Below are 20,587 nucleotides of genomic sequence, written 5' to 3'. Positions count from 1 at the left end.
CAAAGGTCCATCATAATGAGTGATGGATTAGCACAGACTTCCTCATTCCAGCTACCAGTCACAAACTGTAGGATCAACGTAAGTCTCCCTCTCAGTAACTTTGCCTTTCCTTTCACAGTTTACTCTCTCACCACCTACAGTGTTTCTCACCAGCACAGGCTAACAGGGTAAGGTAGCGCCATCTAAATTAGCACAGGCTAACAGGGTAAGATAGCGCCATCTAAATTAGCACAGGCTAACAGGGTAAGGTAGCGCCATCTAAATTAGCACAGGCTAACAGGGTAAGGTAGCGCCATCTAAATTAGCACAGGCTAACAGGGTAAGGTAGCGCCATCTAAATTAGCACAGGCTAACAGGGTAAGGTAGCGGCATCTAAATTAGCACAGGCTAACTAGTGTTGCGTAAGGTAGTGCAGTGTGATTTAGCCCCGGCTGATAAAGTGCAGGCTAACTTGTGCTGGGTTACGTAGTACAGTCTAAATTAGCCTGGTTGATGCGGCACAGGCTAGTTAGTCCTGATTAACTCAGTGTAGGCTTAGCAGCGCTGGGTAATGTAGTCCAGTCTTAAATGCTGCGTGTTTAGTTTGGTTTGGAGCTGCTTTCAGATTAATCTGATGTAAGTGCCACGACTCGGACAACTTTGTGTGTGTGGGTGAGGGAATTTAGGGAAGGTTCACTGTCAAAAATACACAGATGTTTTGAGCCATTACCTCTGTTGACTGAAGCAGGGATTAGTCTGCTGGATTTGCAAACGTGTTTCTTCCCCGTGCTAATCCATGCCTAGAGGTCGGCTGCACCACACCATGGCTCAGCACCTCCTTCTACCTCCTGTCACTCACCCTCTGCTCTCTCTCTCTCTGCTCTCTCCCTCTCTCCCTCTGCTCTCTCTCTCTCACCCTCTGCTCTCTCTCTCTCACACTCTGCTCTCTCTCTCACACCCTCTCTCTCTCACCTTCTGCTCTCTCTCTCTCTCTCTCACCCTCTCTCTCTCACCCTCTGCTTTCTCTCTCACCCTCTGCTCTCTCTCTCTCACCCTCTCTCTCTCACCCTCTGTCTCTCTCTCCCTCTCTCTCACCCTCTGCTCTCTCTCTCTCTCCCTCTCTCTCCCTCACTCACTGAAGTCAGCTTGTAGGATGACAAATAGGCTATATGTGTACTGTAACGCCCCTTAACCATGGGTTAGATTAATGGTGATAAATATAGGATTTTGTCAGAAGATCCACTTTGGTGGTTATATAGTTTGATTGTGTAACCCTCCAAAGTGTTTAAATATGAGAGCCGTCAGTGTAAATCCTCATGTACACAACTTCTGTTTTGTCTGTTGTCCGTTTCACAAATCACATAGATCTCCATAGTCAGCCATCTCATTATCTCTTAAATGTCCTCAGTGTAGCCATATCCAACAGGGAGAATGTCAAGTTTTACATAATTTAAGTCACTGAGGTGATGAAGTTCAGTACAGCTGAGTTTCATTGAAGTGCACGGACATAGGGGGAGCCATTGGCACAGCGGTAGCATCAGTATCCCACACCACAGACGGGTCCAGTGCCCACGACGACCCAGGTTTGAGTCCGGCCTGAGGTCATCTCTCTCTCCTGCTCCTCATCTCTCTCTCCCACTCACCTCCTGTCATATCTTCACTGTCCTTTCACTAACAGGCTAGAAAAGAGCACAATGCACAGACATGAGTCATTGGTCGGTTAAAGGAGGGCCAAAAAAAGCACCATTTCACTGACAGGCAAGACAAAAACATTTTCCCCGAAAATACCGCTTGGTCTTTGACCATGTTACCATGACTATGGTATTTTGGTGGGAGCCTGATTTAAAAGGCTTTTTTTTCTTTCCTTTCTCTGTCAAAGCTCAGAGTCCACATCCCTACCTGACGTGCCCTGGGCCCCTCATGCGATTACAGCTTTACTCAACCTTTGTAGTTCTCTGTCTCCACTCAGACAAGCGACCTGCCACCCAGGCTAGTTTAAAGAGACAGGTCAGACCGCCATTTACCCCTGCTCCAGCCCCCCACAGTGCGGGGTGGGGTGGCAGTCTCTGAAGGCTTTGTCCATTAAGCAAAGGGCAACTAGGCAATCAGCCTTCATTTTGTCCCCCTCCAGCAGTGCATCAGGGAGCCAGGTCGTTTTTTTTCGGGAGCTGGCAGGCAGGAGTGCAGAGGCTCCTCCACTTCTCGTTCTGAGTACCACGCTTGGAACATCTCTTGTAAAAATACATCTTCACCATTTATTTTATAATATCATTTTTTTAAATAAAATAAATTAAACTAAATTTCACTTCTGTTTGGTCTCTTTGGGCTTGCACTTGTTAGGGCGCCACTTGGAGTGTATGACTAATCAGGAAAGAATGTTTCTTTTCTTCCAGACCTCTTGAGAATCGTATCAGGCACAGGATTTCCCGCATAGCCATACCTATCTCAGTTTGCAAGGAAATAGAAGCACTCAGAGCCAGGGATAGATAGACACACATACACCCTGACGCACACAGTGAACACACATACGCAAACACACACACACACACACACACACACACACACACACACACACACACACATTAAAACCCTGCTTGGCTTCTTGGCTTGGCTTCAGTGTGGCTGGAAATGTAAACACCCCCTCCTAATTAAGTACATGAAGTAGGTCCAACACTTTCCTCACAGGCGAGATACTTTGATCTGTGCTTGTGCACCTTCCCTCATCAGATAGGGAATCTAGTGCAAGGTAGAAAAGAGAGACCAGGTGAGCCATGGTACTACTCTGTCAATCTCTGAATATGGAAACCTTCAAGCTTTTTATTTTTTTATACTTCATTTCTGAGTTGTATAATGTGTTTTGTTTATTTATTTATTTAGTCTGTTTTTTTTGTTTTGTTATGGTTTGTTTATTTATTGTTCATCTGTATTATGTATTCTCAATCAGGGTATTGCTGCAAAAGAGCCCTGTGCTCAGTCAATTCTCCATGAATAAATAATGATGATGATGATGATGATGAAGCAACCTCTATATTTGTATCTAGGTTCCCCCAGGGACGCCAAGCAGGTGGTCGGATGTGCATACTTCTTTTCACTGTCTTATGGCGAAAGAAAGATGTGGTTGAAGCGCTCGAGGAAATAATCAACACACTTGTGGAAACTGGGTGACCACAATGATTTATCCTGCTGAGGCAAGTCACCACTAGATCAAGACCAAAAGAGAAAAGAAGAAGGAATAAAACAAGTAGTCCTCTCAAAATATCTCAAAAACAGCACCTCCAAATCACAGTGTGGTTAAAAACAGCACCTCCAAATCACAGTGTGGCTCCTAAAGATAGGAACTAGAAAATGTCTCAGGCACTTGTAGGGAGTAGAGATGATTTAGAGTATAGACTTGAAAATACTTCATAATGCATATTATGAGTAGATACAACCTCACCAGGGTATCCTGAATGATCCAAACTAAACTGAAATAATTACATTTACACATTTAGTCATTTAGCAGACGATTTTATCCAAAGTGACGTACAAAGGAGGGCTATTAATTAAGGGCTTTGCTGCCTCTGTGTAAAAAGACATATATGGAAACAAATCCAAGGCTTTCTATACCCATTTCTCCCTCTAAGTGTTAATATCGCGCCACACATCTGCACACATCACTTCATGGTGACTGTGACAGTGATTTGAAAGCTCTGCAGCCCTAGCGAGCCTCTACCTGAGTTTTTTACTCAAACGTTTGGCAGGATGACTCCCGTCACCCGACCGTGTCTGGGGTGACTTGCTCTCACCGTGGCGTGCTGGACCGGCCGAGGGGCGGCAGTCTGGGGACACCTTCAGAACGCCGCGCTCTAAAGGCTGAGTCACCTTTAATTGTGTGTGTGTGTGTTTATAACAGTCTATTCTAAAGAAGTGTGTGTGTGTGTGTGTGTGTGTTTATAACAGTCTATTCTAAAGAAGTGTGTGTGTGTGTGTGTGTGTGTTTATAACAGTCTATTCTAAAGAAGTGTGTGTGTGTGTGTGTGTGTGTTTATAACAGTCTATTCTAAAGAAGTGTGTGTGTGTGTGTGTGTGTGTGTGTGTGTGTGTGTGTTTATAACAGTCTATTCTAAAGAAGTGTGTGTGTGTGTGTGTGTGTGTGTGTGTGGGTGTGTTTATAACAGTCTATTCTAACAGTCACACCAACTGGTCTCAAACTCAAGTCTATGGGGTAATAAATATGCATCCTGGCTGTATCACCAAAGATCCGTGCTCATTGGTATGGAAGGCATGGCACATACTCGACTACATGTCTATATACAGTACAGAGTTCACACACACACACACACACACACACACACACACACACACACACCTCTCTCTCTCTCTCTCTCACACACACACACACCTCTCTCTCTCACACACATACACACACACACACACACACCTCTCTCTCACACACACACACCTCTCTCACTTTCACACACACACACACACACTCTCTCACACACACACACACACACACATCCATATTGGCTGCTCGTTGATACTGCCAGGGGCGAGAGCAGTCCCCCGCTCCTGCTGTCTCCCCCCTCCTACCCCCCCCCCCCCCCCCCCTTAGGTGAGACACTTTGATCTGCACTTGTGCATCTTCCACTTGTCAGACAACAGCAACTATGCAAATACAGAGGCAGCCAGACAAGTGGGCTACAATAGCACTCATCTCCTCAGACTAATGCTGTGCCAAAGCCGACCGTATCTGCCGTGAAGAAGACTAAACAAAAACTAATGAAGCCGCATTGTCTATGGACAAGCACTTTTGAAAGGCTTTGCGAATAAGAGGAAATGAAATGCCATTTTCAAGTGAATTGGATGCAGAAGCTGCAGATGATGTCAGTATTATGATGTCAGTATTATGCCAATGTAGATCTTCAGACACTGTTTCTGCTTCGTGGTTTGGAATGAAAGCAGGTTTATGAAAAGTCCGAAAATGTACTGTGCATGTACAGTCACTGACCTTGCAGAGGCAAAATTGTAAGCTGAAGAAAAATGAAGACATTAGCTCACTTTTTACACACCAATGAAAAGCAAGTTCATATTTCCGTGCACAACTGGCGCCATTAGAGTGCATTTATGTCACTGTGGCCAACATGGACAAAGCTGTGCAGTGAGTAAACCTCACTCCTTGATTAAATTCCTTTCCATTAAATGACGTGCTGGTAAGAGATGCTAAAACTCTTGGGTTTTAGTCTTCTTGCAAACCTGCCCGCCTCAGGTGTCCAAGGGTGCAGCAGGTTCGAGCCCCCTGCAGTTACATTCACGCTGAATCTCACAGGTTTTTTTTTTTTTTAGAATGACAGAGCCCTCCTATTGTGTCTCACTGTGTCTGTCTGCAGACTGGCCTCTATGTAATAGCTATAGTGTTGTCATATGGAGGGGATGTTAGAAAGAAACACATGTACAGTGTGTTTCTACAGCAACACTCAGACTGCTCAACCATGGGTGTGGGAGATGTGTTGAATTTAAAGAGGCATCATCTCTGCGTGGAATAATTCCGGTGATCCCGCTTGTAATCCCCGCTAATCGCTAGGGAAACGGACCTCTCGCAGATTCTTGTTTCCTTTTGTCTCGCGCTTCTTCACACATTTGATGTTTGCCGATGGGGGGGCTGCAGTAATCTCAAGGGGCGGGCGGCTCGCGGAGCTTTGATGTGAGCGCAGCACCATGACTGTTTAACGCAGGGTGAGCCCCCGTCATTGTAATAAGCTCAAAGCAGATCAGGACACACTTTGCAAATAGGAAGTGTAAATCTCTCTCTCTTTCTAAAAAAATAAATAAAAACCTGCTCAATTTATGCACAGCCATGTGAAAGCTGGCATGAATGCTGTCAAGGGAGGATTTAAGCTCTTGGTGTTTGTCGACACACTGCGTCAGTCCATTGACCACCTTGTTACCTCTAAACATTGCCATCTGGATGAACTATAAATCCCCAGTGGAGGGTGATTTGGAGCTCAAGAGCCATCGTTTCGTATGTGCCGGCAGTAGTTATCCCACTGGCGGTGTCTTTTTCTAGGGCAGAGGTGAACCCGGCAGTAAATTAAGGCTTAGGTTGGGTTACATCATGTCCTCCCTTCATACTCTCACTTAACCTGCCACGCTACACCTGCAGAGATTGCCTGCTGTAATCACGCTGAAAGGATTTTTTTGACCGAAAAAATGAGTCCCGAAAATGGGTCCTCTGTGGCCCCCTCCCCCCTTGTATTCTTCCACTGAAGTTAACTGTGCTACGTCCGCTCTGTGATTTAGCACTTTTTGAAAGAGCTTTTCTCACACAAAAGCATTAATCCTGGTTGCACAATGCAGGCTATAATCATCCTCGATTGGCCCATAGCGGAATCAGGGAGAAAGGATACCCCCAACTGAAGCGCTATGCTGCGGCTGCCGGCATCCGTCGGAGTGGTGGAATGAGATTTACTCGCTGTGTCGACACCGATATAGGTTATCTGTGGCTGTGTCTGGATGTCTGTGGTCTTGTGATGTTTTCATCGTCCCTTTCATTTTTATTATCCACCGTGGTTTTATTGTCCCCTTTTCGGTGCTGCGAGGACTTGTTTATTATAGATGACATGCCGGTTTTGAAAGGCAAATAGAAATACCCCTCCCTGCAGCTGACAAATGATTTAAGAGTCCTTATTTTTTTTTTGCCCCTTTTTTGAATGACATGATGAGTGTGAGAGCCACATGATTAGGTCCTTCTGCATGTGGAGGAGATGTCCTGGGATATTTATTTCCTTCTTGTTTGAAGCGCAATCACTCCTCCGGTGACATCTAGCAGACAGTTTAACAAGGCACATTAAATGGGGTGTGTGAAAAAAAGTACCAGCCAGACACCTTGACAAGTGAAAGTACACGAGCGACTCGTTGACTGAACTGTATATGGTTCAAGTTCACATCATCAGTCTCTTTTTTAGGGACCTAGTGGATATGATCTGCCATAATACACAAACAGAAAATGATGCTAATTATATCCAGAACTAAAATAGCAATAGCCTTGGGATTGATTTTTTAATGTTCTCTAATGGACTTGCAGTACTGGGGTAAGGGTTTTCTGCACATGCAAGGGTGTGCTCCTGTAAAGTGCATAGTGATGATGCTCACTGCTAAAGTGTTAATGTTGCAGTATAAACCAAATTGAACTGAATGGATCAGCGATGCCTTCTGCTTTGTTTAGGAATGCCAAAGCTCTGGATGCTGTCTGTACCCAAGCCCCGCCCCTTCTTCTCATTCCGCAGTTAGCCCTGGAGTTAGGTAAACGGACAGCACCTCCCCTCCAATCAATCACTGTACCTGTAGCCTGATGTCACCTGAGCTACGCCCCCCTGACCTGCTGAACAAGACCCCAAGTCACCTATTGGTAACTCTTTATTATTCTCCCTGTTGAGCTGCCGCCTCTCAATTCTCTCTGTTCTCACAGGGGAGACTTCACTCTCTTCCCTCTTCTGCTTTCAAGATCTCGGACCTAGGGTCGGACCCAAGGTCCCCCTTTGCTGTGTGGTCTTCTCGGGGCACAGAACTCTTTCGTACGGCAGCGGCTGCCCAAGAGTAAAGAACAGAGAGTAAACAAGTTTAGCACGAGCAACTGCAACAGCAAGTCTGCTAGCCAACTTTAGAACGGGAGCGAGCAAAGCAAATTATTCATGACATGCCAAACTACAGAGACACAATTATTTCTGGCATGTACCTGACAGTATACACTCGAGCACACACGCTTGCACGAACACACACACACACACCCCTTTACTTCATTAGTTAGGTACATATAGACTACATATTATGTGTTTTCCTCCTGGTCATTTTGTAAATAAATGCTTGTATATGTTAGTCTATTTAATGTTGCACAAGAGTGAATAGTGCCAACCTCTTTTCAAAGACATTTCAGCGTGTGCTAATTGTATCCCTCCATTCAAAAGGTATAACAATCTCTTTCACAATGCAGTTATGAAAACCAGCTCCTGGAGCTTAGGGTTGGCATGTGGCTCTTCACAGGAATCAGTCTGGACTTAATTGGTGAGGATGTGATGTGCTCTCCTCGGCTTTGGGCCTGTTTGATTCCTTCATCCGCTCTCAAACATCCTGAGGTGTGCACAGGGATATCTGCCAGGCCCCCGGCCCTTCAGTACATCCAGACAGAGTGGAAGTTGACTGTTAAATGTTGACCTCGGGATATCAGGAAATTCCATTGCACCGCCATGGCAACAGAGCCTCAGGTTGTCAGAGAGTGAGAGAGAGAGAGAGAGAGAACCGAAAACAGATAAAGAGAGAGAGAGAGCGACTACAAGAGGGAGTGACAGAGAAGGAAAGAGAATGAGAGAGTGCAATAGAAGAGAAACAGAGAGAGAATGAGATGGATAGAGAGAGACAAAAGCCTCCTCCGCATACAAAACCCGTTAATGTATCAGGTAAAAACAACATGGAATACTCTCCACTGCCATAATGGGAAACTCACAGGTGTTGTTTATTCCCACCTGACTGTATCTAATGGGATGCTATGGGTCACAGACCTCCATGACACATGTGAAACATGTGAGGTCTCATGCCAGTTAACGTAGCTATGAACTATACTAGCTATCTCTGGCTCGGGGAACCATCTTAACGGTTGGCAGTTGCCAGGCTGTGTTAATATGAACTTATTTAACTAGGTTAAATGTATGTATTTGGTGGCCAAGCAGCAAAGATGCACAGGCACCTTAGGGGTTTCTACCTTTTCCTATTATAATACTACAAGTTAAACTGAAGAAGACGTAACTTCAGCTAGATAACTAGCTATCGTTTCATGCATTTAAGGAGATTTAAAAAGTTTCCTTTGCTATCTAGCTACCATGAAACACCATTTGCTGCATAGCCTGAAGCAAAGTTTAAATTCTCAAAATCAGCTCATCAATAAAAGGCAGTCTTGGGTTCAAAGTGATTACAACCGCTTACAAATAATGTTAAGTGGCTTCACGTAGACATTAAACAATCCTTACAGAAATAATGGGACATCAATGGGACAAGGGCTTACTCTGATAGTAGTGAATGAAAGAAGAGAAGTCCCCCCTGCTCCTTGCCCTTTTTACATTTAGTCATTTAGCAGACGCTTTTAAGGATGTATACACATTTTACATTTACACTGATGGCACACTGCACATCAGGAGCAATTAGGGCTTCAGGGTCTTGCTCAAGGACACTTCGAAAGGGAATCGAACTAGCAACCTTCTGATTACTAAACGACTTCTCTACCTCCTGTACGACTGTCGCCCCGAACACATTAATCCAATGGTTCCAATTCCCACTGGAACCATGTCTGTAGTTTACCGTTAGTGTTACTAAGTCGCCAGGGGATAGATAAACAGTTCTTTAGGGAGATAAAGAGATAAAGAGAGAGAGAGAGAGGGAATGTGGGAAGGAGAGAGGGAATGAGGGAAGGAGAGAGTGTTACTAGGTCGCCAGGGGATAGATAAACAGTTCTTTAGGGAGATAAAGAGATAAAGAGAGAGAGAGAGAGAGAGGGAATGTGGGAAGGAGAGAGGGAATGAGGGAACGAGAGAGTGTTACTAGGTCGCCAGGGGATAGATTAACAGTTCAACTTCACTGTTCGGCCCCCATTCCCACATGGCACCATAACGATAAATGGCTCTCGGTGTGAGTGGGAATGAGGGAACACAGAGAGTAACAGAGAGAGAGATGGACTAGCCTCTAACCCATGGTTACAGTGTAACAGAGAGAGAGATGGACTAGCCTCTAACCCATGGTTACAGTGTAACAGAGAGAGAGATGGACTAGCCTCTAACCCATGGTTACAGTGAAAGAACCGTGCATGCTTCTCCACCTACTCATCAACATTGATTTAAAAACAATTTGTTTTTGCTGTAGCTCTGCACCATGAAAACCCACTCAGGCATAAAAAGAGACGCCTGCATGATTTATTCCTTTATTTATCTGTGCCAGAAGGGCCTGCATCTTAATCCCTGGGGGGGGGGGGGGGGGGGGTAACTATCACCAGGTTGGGGGTACCACAGCCACCTCTATCGTCACCATTTCTACCAGAAAGACTTAGGAAGGAGTGATGGAATTTCATTTCAGAAGCATTTACATTTCACATAGTTTCAAAGCACATAATGGCTGATGAAATTTATATTAAATGGCCTTGAACAGTTTGCCTCTATTTGAGGTAAGTTTGTTATGAGCAACTACTTTTGGTATCATCTTCAAATTAATTTTGATATAGTCATGTGAAGGACATGTACACACACCTTTTCCTGCCCACTAGCCATCCAGGCTATGCTCTGTGTAGTTCTGTGGTTGGGGTCGGATATGTAAGAAAAACCTTCACAGCACGACATTGCCAACAATATCACCATATCACCAGTTCAGTGTCAGCTGGTTTTTGCTTTTTAGGTGGGTAGCTCATTAGCTTCAGACCAAAACTCCATAATGCTGCGTGAAGTACTATTAACACTTGATTTACTGATTGGTACAATGTCCATGTTAGGCCGTAAGGTGAACACTGTTTTCGTTTCAACCCGCTCCACAGTCGCGCATCTACACAATCTTTAGCTCATAAAAAAGATTGAGTCGTGCTTAGCTACCAAAAAAAAGTTCGTCGCTGACTTTCCAGTCAATTTTTGGTGCGTCTATGTTTTATGCCGAACTAGTTTCATCAGAGCGCACAAGGATCTTGGTCGCGAGTGCTGGCACTTTTCGACACGTGATCATGCTACACCAATAAGGTAGCTGCTTTTTATCAACAGAGTTGCAAGATGGCGTCCACCATGCCTTCATCGAGCAGTACGGAAGACGAAGAAAATACACCGGAATGTCTTAATAAATCAAAAAACAAACATTGTTTTATGCATATTACTACAGTCAAGCACGAAGAGGTATATTATTTCACCACTACACGATGGAATACATACAGGACAAGCCTACAAACGTGGCTCGGCTCTGGAGGTGCAGTACCACAAAGGCTGTTATAATCAGTACACCAGGTTTTTGACGAGGCCTGAAAAACCAGAGAAAGAACAGTAAGTTATTTATTAAATTGCATTTCAAGGAGCTACTAACTTAACATTATATAAGTAAACATTCAATCTGCATTCTGTTGTATGTGCACACAATCACAACCCTAATTTATTTATTTCCTTCTCATTTATATGTGTTCTAGGAATGAGCCCACGTTTGATGTCAGCTATAAGTTATTCTGTGAGAGGATCATTCGCCAAAGGCTGCTTGTCAACCAAGAGGTGCAGAGAATGGGCCAGCTGAGGAAGGCCTTCATTGAACTGGTGAAAGCAAATGAAGGTCTTGAAGCTTCAAACTACAGGTAACTGCAATGCATTTTTCTCTCAAGTCTTATTATTTGTCATGTGCAAGTCTAGCTTTACACAACATGTGTGTGACAGGCCTGAGAAACTGTTTTTAAGTCTTGCTGTTTGCAACAGACATGTACCACTTGGCAACAAAGAGAAGGTGTGTGTGTGTGTGTGTGTGTGTGTGTGTGTGTGTGTGTGTGTGTGTGTGGTGTGTGTGTGGTGTGTGTGTGGTGTGTGTGTGGTGGTGTGTGTGTGTGTGTGTGTGTGTGTGTGTGTGTGTGTGTGTGTGTGTGTGTGGTGAGGTTTGTGACGTTGTGTGCCTTTCTTGGGCATCTTTGGTGTTAAATGTGCTGTATGGCAGATAGGTTCTAGCCTGTAATGTCTTGTACCACCTCCACCACTCTCTGCTTTTCATGATACTCCTGTGACTCTTAATTGTCACTGTTTTGTTGTGTTGCAGACAGGATATGTTGAAGAAGAGGCTGACTCGATTTCCCCCATCAGTATCAAAAACCTAGAACGGTCATGTATAGAGCTGATGCAGGGTCACAACGCATGCAAATCTTTGGCCCGGATCAGAGGACCCCAACCCAATGGAAAAAGTTTCTCTCAGAAGGAACAAATACCGAATTCCTGTATGTTGTATGGAAAAATGCAGACCTTACAATAGTGGGCAAAAACCTCTGCTTGCACATACAAATCAATGTCACTGTGTGACTGTTAAGGAGGGTGTACAGTCTGTTTGTGTTGTTGAAGACCTGCAGTGTGATCATGAAGAATGTGACACAAGGGTGTTTTTACATGCACAACATGCTGCACGGGAGCATAAAGCTGTCATTATCAAGAGCTCTGACACTGATGTGGCAGTCATTGCTGTAAGATTTGCCATGCAGTTTATATGTTTTCACAGGGACTGGCAACAGGACACGTATCATTGACATTACCAAGGTGTCATCAGCTGACGGAACCAGTGTGTGTTCAGCCTTGATCGGAATTCACACATTCTCTGGGTGTGACTCCACAAGTGGAGGCAAAGGAAAAAGAAAGACATTTTCTGTTGCATGTGAGAAAGATGAGTACCTAAAGGCTTTTACAAGTTTAGGTGCTAACTTTAACTTGGAGCAGTCAACATTTGCACTTCTTTGCCAGTATGTATGCCACTTATATGATCAGCCAGCTGCCGATAATGTAAATGAAGCTAGGTACAAGGCTTTCTGTATAGCATCATCAGCCTTGCCAGAATTATGCATTCCCCCTACTGCTGATGCCCTCCATCAGCATTGCAAAAGGGCAAACTACTAGGCTGCAATAATGAGGTCCTGTCTCAAACAAAATATAAGTGCTCCATCACCTGCTGGATATGGTTGGCAAATAGAGGATGGGACCTTGCACATCACCTGGATGACCAGAAACCCTGCCCCTGACTGCGGCTGCAAAGGTGCCTGTGAGACAGGCAGATGTTCCTGTTTTTCTGCAGGATTGTGTTGCACAGACTTATGTCGTTGCTGTAATTGTGCCAACACAAAAGAAACTGAGGAACTGGAAGACAACCGTCCTGACACTGAGTGAGGACTGAGTGTCCTTAATCTGTTATTTCTTATTTAGTTTTGTACAGTTTTATATATCATATTTCATATTTTTCATAAAGATTGTTTTTATGGTTCATCAGTGTTGTTTTCATTTGTGAATGAATGAATGAAAGAACGAACAAATGGTCATTGGTATAAGTACAATTACTGCCTTTTATTGATACAAGGAAGGAGGTTTTTTTTGTCAGATACATAGAAATACTTACGTAAAGCATGTAGTGAAATTTCGTTTGGTGTTAAGCTTTTTCTGTGCGAGTGTGAAGAAAGAAAGATCAAGAAATATTTTTCATAAATAGCAAGAGGGAGTATAAAGTGCAGTGTGTGTACAGTCCATGTGCAAGTGTGAAAAAAAGTGTAATTGCTGTTATAGTCATTGTGTGTGTTCAGGATACGGAATGCTTGAGGAAAGAAGCTCCTTCTCAGTCTCTCTGTTCTGGTCTTGTAGCAGCAGAGATGTTTGCCTGACCTCAGTGTTTAGAAAAGTCCATGGTCAGGATGTTAGGAGTCTTTTACAATACTTTGGGCCTGGTACGTAGTCTTCTCTTGTAGGTCTGTAGGGAGAGGTGCTCTGATGATGCGGTACTGCTGTCACAGGCTGTACAGTTCCATACCAAGTGATGATGCTGTCAGGACACACAGCTGATGGGTGCTGATGCTCTGAACTTCCTCAGCTGACGTAGGAAGTACAGTCTTTGCCTTGATTTCTTCAGTGTGTGCTGGGTGTTCACAGTCCATGTTAGATCGTCAGTAAGGTGTATTCCCAGGTATGTCAAACTTGATCTAAATGACTTAACATAAGCATAACATTATCGTATATTTGCCTCATTGTTCTTCTTGGACGCGGCTATGTATACAGCACTATTTAGAATCCATTTAGCCCACTTTTGAGGATGTTCGGGTGTTTTCCTCTTGATCGGTAACGTTGAATCTAACCACGGGAGCCGCCATCTTGCCATTCTGTTGACAAAAAGCAGCTACCTCATTGGTGTAGCATGATCACGTGTCGAAAAGTGCCAGCACTCGCGACCAAGATCCTTGAGCGCTCTGAAGAAACTAGTTCGGCATAAAACATAAACGCAACAAAAATTGACTGGAAAGTCAGCGACGAACTTTTTTTTGGTAGCTAAGCACGACTCTTTCTTTTTTATGAACTAAATATTGTGTAGATGCACGCCTGTGGAGCGGGATTCGATTTCTAAAGGACTTTTCGTGGTTCACCTTGCGGCCTATGTTGTTAAAATATGCACTTGTGGTTAGTTGATTAGGGTTAGTTACATTTCGTATAAAACTTACATGGGAAGTATATTGTATTATTCATATTGTAAGTGCACTTTATTATAGACAGTTCATTTGAAGTAAAAGTACTATAGCAGTTAATTTGAAGTAAAAGTACTACTCTTTAAAGCAAGCTCTTCTTTTCAAGGTGCACATGAATATATGAGGCACAAAATGGCCCACTAGTTAAAAAAACTGGAGGATCTCCAAAACAGTATGTCCTTGTGACAAGGTTTATTACTCTTTCAATGTATTTTTATATATCCAAGGTGGGGGTGGGGGGTTGAGCATATATCCTCGGATGACTTTCAGTACCTTCCTGCCTTTTTTTCAGCCATTTCAACATGTGAGAACACTGTGTAGCTCGTTAGCGCAGAACAAAAAAAAAATGTCATCAAGCTTCTGGATTGCGCTCAACAAAAGCTCCGGCTGAATCATTAGCCTCTTCTGATGGCTCTAATAAAAGTGTTAGCCCTCAAAATTGATGGCCGTGTCCATTAGGAGAGCTCATTACAGCGACTCCCGTTCTACAGGCGAAGGTAATGAGAAAATGGCCTCCTCCATCAATGCTTCCTCACCTCCGCAGCTCAGGGCTGGCTCTCTCTTTCTCTCTCTCTCTCTTGTTCACTCTCTCGCTCGACGCAACAAAAACCAGCCAAGAAGTGTTAGTCATTAGCTGACAAGAGTGGCCGCAAAACACCAATCGCCTCAGAGGAAGAGCCACCTGGCTCAACAGAAAAGTGCTGCAAAGTTTGCCCAGGCGCTTCAAGAGTCCCTGAAGACTACCAGCAGTAGGCGGCCCTGAAATGCATGGCCATGGCCCTGTTGCAGACAATGGTGTAGCTGTTTGCCACCACTAACTTGACTGGGAGTGTTTATGGAAAGAGGAAACATAAAAATGTCATCATGTTAGCAGCATGTCTTTTAATGTCACAGATGTCTGCTTTTTAGCTGGTGTTGGCTGTGACTTTTTAGTAGAAAAACAGAGAGTTGCTGACAGTGGTCGTAGGGACAAATGAGAAACCGCTGCTAAATCTTTTCCGGATAAGATACTGTCAGGATTCTGCCTGGATTGTGCCTCTTGGCCGCCTTGCTGGACAGTCTGTGTCTGTCATGTCTTGTCTTGTTTTTTGTTTTGTTTTAACATGTGCCTTTGTTTACATTTTGGTTGTCATGTGCTTGTCTGTTCTCATGTGCTATTGTCCCCGCCCCTCACCTGTTCCCACTGATTACCTGAATCCATGCTGTCTTCTGCCTACAGTCTGCCTTCTTGGTTAATTGTTCTGCGTATTTAGGTTCTGTGTTTGTAACATTCTGCGTATGACTTCTGCCTGGTTTCTCTGACTGACTTTTTTCTTTTTTTTTTGCCTTTTGGATTTTGCCTGCCTGTTTTGCCCGTACCTGTATCTGACTGTTTGCCTGCCCCTGGAGTGTATTTTTACTTTTACCTGTTGTCTTGGACTGTTGTGGTTAAACAGGTATTTCTTTTGGCTATTACATCTGCCTTGTGTCATGCATTTTTGGGTCCTCTCTTCCACATCCCTGACAGGTCCAGTCCACTTCCTTACTGTAGATTGTAATACAAAGACTTTGCTCTTCCCTACGTAACAATGATGGTCATTTTTAAGGCTTGAAATATATACCTGGTCTGCTACCATGTATTGAAAGGTGAACATTATAACTTCCTTAGCAGTAACTTCCTCTGCAGGAAAGGCACCTAACTCCAAAACACTTTGTGTCCTCTCCTCCTCCTCCGACTCGCTCATGAGTGAAACGTCAGTTTTGAAGCCGATCGGTTGTGGTGTATTTTTAGCCGGTCCGCCTCGTCTCTGACGCTAACTGGCTGGCCCCTCTACCGCCTTGGCTAGTGGGCTCTGGCTGCCTGTCAGTGTGCTGTTTGCCCAGGAGAGAGAGAGAGAGAGAGAAAGAGAGCTGGGAGAGAGAGAGAGAGAGAGAGAGAGAGAGAGAGAGAGAGAGAGAGAGAGCTGGGAGAGAGAGAGAGAGAGCTGGGAGAGAGAGAGAGAGAGAGAGAGAGAGAGAGAGAGAGAGAGCTGGGAGAGAGAGAGGCCTTCACTGACAGGGACAGGGACAGGCTCATCTCATCAGTGGTTCTGCCTGGGTGGCGGCCATGCCCAGCCACTGAACCCACACCAGGGGAAATAGCAGAGTGTGTCTGTGTGTGTGAGTCAATGTGTGTGTGTGTGTGTGTGTGTTTCTCTGTGTGTGAGTCAATGTGTGTGTGTGTCAGTGTTTTTTTGTGTGAGAGAGAGAGAGTTTGTGTGTGTCTGTGTAAGAGAGAGACAGAGATAAATGTGTGTGTGTGTGTGTGTGTGTGTGTGTGTGTGTGTGTGTGTATGAAGGAAAGATGAGTGTGGGGAATACAAGTAGTGATGGCTGACCCCTGACAACAGCTCTCCTCACCTCACAATTTCAGACTTCCTAGTCACTCCACATGATATGCGTGTGTGTGTGTGTGTGTGTGTGTGTGTGTGTGAGGAGAGGAGGGGAGAAAACAACTGTGAGAAGTGAGGAAAAGATGAGGTAAGAAGGAATATTAAATAGAGTGAGAGAGAGAGGTGGAGGTTGAGGAGGAAGATAAAAGTTGAACGGAGATGTTTGTACTCACAGCATAAATGTAGAGACTTGTTAAAGGCTTGAGACCTGTCACCCTCCCTCTTGCGTCATCGCTGTCAGACGGGAGACGTCTCGGTCAAGACGAGGGAGCTTCATCCACATGGAATGGAACATCCACTGTTTCAGCCTATATAAGAGAGACAGAGACAGAGAGAGAGAGAGAGAGATAGAGAGAGAGAGAGGGAGGGGGGGGAGGAGTGAGAAAGAGAAGTGCCATTAAGTCTATTAGAGACTAGATGATTCAGGGATAAACACACGCTTTCCCCTTCCTGTTGAACACTAGAAGAATAAACTCTTTCACATGCTGGTCTGATTCCTAGACCTCCACCCTCTCTCTCTCTCTCTCTCTCTCTCTCTCTCTCTCTCTCTCTCTCGCAAGAGCCCAGCTCAGAGTAGCGGACTTTGGGGTCAGAGGCCATGCCCAGTGCACAATGGAGTTTATGGAGGCCTACTTCAAAATCAAGGAGAGTCACGCTATCTGGCGGAAACAAGCGCGCTCTTATTCTTCCGGAGTTCTTTGGCGGCCGGCAAAGAGATCAACAAGGCCTGGGACATCCCCACCACCCTGGGAGACGGCACGTAGTTTTGAACCCAACACAACCCATGCCAACCCAATACAACCCAACACAACCCATGCCAACCCATACCAACCCAACACAACCCATGCCAACTAGAGAGTGGTGAAGTGTCCCAGAGGGTAAGGCTTGGTGTTTGTTGATGTGTGTCTATTGATGTGTGGAGGGTATTACAAGGGAAAGTGTTGCACTGATGACATCGAGGGATGTATGCAACATTGTGTCTGTGACTTCATCAGTTATAATAAGTTAGTGTACAAAGGGGCCATTTCATTTAGTTGTGTGTGTGTGTGTGTGTGTGTGTGTGTGTGTGTGTGTGTGTGTGTGTGTGTGAGAGTGTGTGTGTGTGTGTGTGTGTGTGTGTGTGTGTGTGTGTGTGTGTGTGTGTGTGTGTGTGTGTGTGTGTGTGTGTGTGTGTGTGTGACAGAGTCACAGGGTAGGAGAGCTAAATAAAGTGAGACAGCATGAGTGAGTGAGAGTAACTTAGACAATGTGTGACCCTCACCATCTTTAACTTGTGCAAGCGTCTACACCTGCCTTCAGTGTCTTATATACATAGGCACAGAGCCTGTGGCTGTGGCTAGCAGAAGGGAAGAAGCCTACAGCCCCATTGTAGGTCCTAAATTAAAAATATTTTATATAAAGGCACTACTGCACTCATATCAAAAGAAGCTTGAAGAACAGCTGGGGTGAGAATGTTTTTTATGTGCTCGACAGTGGAGTTCTCCCCCACCGCCTACAGGTGTACTTCACAGCAGTGAAGATCAAATTTGCTCACTAGTCAGGTGGAGTTCTTACCCCAGGGGTAGTAGGGGTAGAGGTATGGGGGGGGGGGGGGGGCGAGGGGGTGTTGGGGAAGGAGAAATCTCACTCAATTCTTTTCTCTAGCCTGAAGCGATGTGATCTCGTCAGCAGCAGCAGCAGCAGCAGGAGCAGGAGAAGCGGTGAGCGGTGGTGCACTCAAACACAAAGGCAGTCCGATCTGTCAGGAGGCTTGACTGCTTGACACGGACAACTGCTTCTGCTCAGTACAACTCTCATGCTCATCTTAGTTCATTGTCGAGTTGAAGTTTGGAAGTTATGGTTCCATTTATTCATTTGGCACATGCTTTCATCCAAAGCAACTTGTTGGGGAGGTATTCTACAACTCACGCAACAGCAGGAGGAGGTGAAGCTTATTCTCAGTGTTTCTTACAGGGTGACTTTCTCAAGGTTGGAATATATGCATGTAGATAATCAGATCTACATATTTATGGTTCTCTTAGAGGTGTGTTTACATTACTACCATACGAAACCTGGCCAAAGGGAGTAGTATGGTTTACATGCATCTGTTAGTATGCAGGGAATAGTATGGTTTACATGCATCTGTTAGTATGCAGGGAATAGTATGGTTTACATGCATCTGTGATCATCCTCAGCAACCACCAAGAGATTATGGCAGTACTGTAGGTCAACCAGAAGGTCACCCATGGAATGTTAGTGAGTTAAAAAACAAAATAATCAACTGCAGGTGTTGCTTCCCATTCCCAGACTGCCTTTTGTTAGTCATAGTTAACAAATAGCTAATTATTTTAGTTTATGTAATGTTTTTTCTTTGATCTTCATCAGGATATAATGTGATATTAAGGGGTTAGATAAACTATATCTCTGCAGAGTTTTATTTTCTATCTTATGTTATGCATTTTATGTATTCTATATTTTAATCTTAAATCTTTTATGCACTCTATCCCTGTTTTTATGTTCATTTTATTTCATTTTATTTTTTATGTTTTATGTTTATTTGATCTATTGTTTGGTCTATTTTTATGTGGATCACTGTGCATGCAATTTCTTTGTGCAGGTAATTTCTTTGCTGTTAACCACTTTGAGCTGCATTGTTTTGCATGAAAGGTGCTATACAAATAAAGTTTATTATTATTATGGCAGAAATTCAATCTTATCAATTGTCTGTGTTTAAGTGCAAATTTCTGCTCTTTTTCTCGGATTCGTTCTTTCAATAGTGCTCTTTCAAATCCACAGAGTCCATAGTTCCATTCACAGTTAAAGACAGTTGGCCATGATTTAGTCCTTTATGTCCTCTCTGTCTGTCTGATGATGAGGGTTTTGGTGGTGTAAAGTTTTAAATGGGTGTTGAATCTCATTTTATTTAGTATAAAAATAATGTAAAGAAATCTCGGAAATCATTGAAATGCAAAGGCATAGGTTAACTATAGGTAGAAGTTCCAATACACAATATACCAATATACTGTACACCGAAAATATACCCTGAGCCACGTCTTACCCCAGAATCACCAACAAAGAATATCCTCTGTCACAGATTTCAGTCGGTGTGTGTTGATCTTCCTTGTGATCTGCTCTGCTGTTTTTCTCCTCTCTATTCCACAACCCGGAGCCTTTCCTCTCTCTCTGCCCTCCTTCCTGGAAAAGTGCTTATCACAGCCAAACATCACAGCCAAATCAACGTGAGGAGGGCACATGCGGATCTCCTCTCAGCCTCTGACATCCCCATTGCCGGGAAGAGGGGGCCCCTCTTGACTCCCACCTCCTCTGTCATTGTTCAACTTACCGATAATTACACTCCTCTCTTCCCATCCAAACACATGCAGTCAGCCTCTCTCTTTCCAAACACATGAAATCAGGTTCGGCTCCAGTGGACTTTCATAACTTTCTGAAATACTCCCTTGCCATGATAACCACAGATTGCTGTGTGTAAACTGGCACAAGCTCTATATGTTATATTACCAAACATTCCATGGGTGACCTTCTGGTTGACCTTCAGTGTTAACAACCTATACATTCACATGTGAGTTCCTTAAGCGCAATTTATGGTCGTCCGTTTACGGACACAGAGACACGGAGAGCCCTCTCTGACTTGCAAACCCTCTCCGAGGACCTCTCCGTGGCCTGACGTGCACCTCCCAATTTTTGTAACTATCCGACTCTGTCAATCCGTCAATTCATCAGTATCAATGCTTTACAACACCCACAACCGCCGGAGAACCATAAATGAAAACAAGTCCGTTGAGGCAACTGCGTGACCACGGAGTCGTAGAAGTATATTTCGGCCTTTAGGGGTCCTTAGTTAACTATAGGCCTCTGAAGATGTGTCGTCACTTTGTAGTCTACTATGTGTCGAAGCAATTTTCTCTATTTGAATAATTTTGAATAATCACACCTACCCATCTCTGAAATGCTACTGTTTTGCCCTACA

The 20,587-nt window shown here is 44.3% G+C and overlaps 1 long non-coding RNA gene across 1 annotated transcript; it reads right to left on the bottom strand.

Moving 5' to 3' along the window:
- Positions 1 to 1,058: 1,058 nt before the first annotated feature.
- Positions 1,059 to 19,749, bottom strand: LOC116219917. Its single transcript, XR_004163356.1, has 3 exons — positions 19,658 to 19,749; positions 16,794 to 16,928; positions 1,059 to 1,658 (listed from the first exon to the last, which is right to left on the bottom strand). It is a non-coding gene; the product is annotated as an uncharacterized LOC116219917 (long non-coding RNA).
- Between the last annotated feature and the right edge of the window lie 838 nt (positions 19,750 to 20,587).

Source organism: Clupea harengus, chromosome 26, assembly GCF_900700415.2.
Source record: "Clupea harengus chromosome 26, Ch_v2.0.2, whole genome shotgun sequence".
NCBI lineage: Eukaryota > Metazoa > Chordata > Actinopteri > Clupeiformes > Clupeidae > Clupea > Clupea harengus.
Note: the sequence above shows the minus strand (reverse complement) of the source record. Positions and strands in the feature narration are given on the sequence as shown.